This window comes from Salvelinus sp. IW2-2015, unplaced genomic scaffold (assembly GCF_002910315.2).
Source record: "Salvelinus sp. IW2-2015 unplaced genomic scaffold, ASM291031v2 Un_scaffold2393, whole genome shotgun sequence".
Taxonomy (NCBI): Eukaryota; Metazoa; Chordata; class Actinopteri; order Salmoniformes; family Salmonidae; genus Salvelinus; species Salvelinus sp. IW2-2015.
This window is the reverse complement of record NW_019943715.1, coordinates 171,662-172,372: the sequence shown is the minus strand read 5'-3', so window position 1 is coordinate 172,372 and position 711 is coordinate 171,662.

Below are 711 nucleotides of genomic sequence, written 5' to 3'. Positions count from 1 at the left end.
AGCCTTCGTCTCTCCCCATCTCCCTTCCGTCTCTCCCATCTCCCCTTCTCGTCTCTCCCCATCTCCCTTTCCGTCTCTCCCCATCCCCTTCCGTCTGCTCCCCATCTCCCTGCCGTTCTCCCCACTCTTCCCCACTTCCGCTCTCCCCATCATTCCCCTCTCCGTCTCCCCATCTCCCCATACTCCCTCCAGTCATCCCCCACTCGCACCATCTCCCCATCTCCCTCGTCTCCCCCATCTCCCTTCCGTCTCCACCTTCCGTCTCCCCAGTCTCCACCTTCCGTCTCCCCAACCCATTCTCCCCTGTCCGTCTCCCCCATTCCACCTTCCGTCTCCCCCATCTCCCTTCCGCTCTCCCCCCATTTCCCCTTCCGTCTCCCCCATCTCCCCAGTCTCCCCTTCCGTCGTCCCCCCGGTCTCCCCTTCCGGTGCTCCCAGATCTCCCCATCCGTCGTCCACATCTCCCCAATCTCCCGCTTCCGAGTCTCTACCCCTGATCACCCATTCCCCGTCTCTCACCCATCTCCCCTATCCGTCTCTCCCCATCTCCCCATTTCCGTCTCCCCATTCCCCATCGGTCGCCCATCTTCCCACTCTCCCATCTCCCTCTTCCGTCTCTCCCCATTTCCCCTTCCGTCTCTCCCCATACTCCCCTTCCGGTCTCTCCCCACTCTCCCCTCCGTCTCATCCCCATCTCCCCTTCCGTCCATC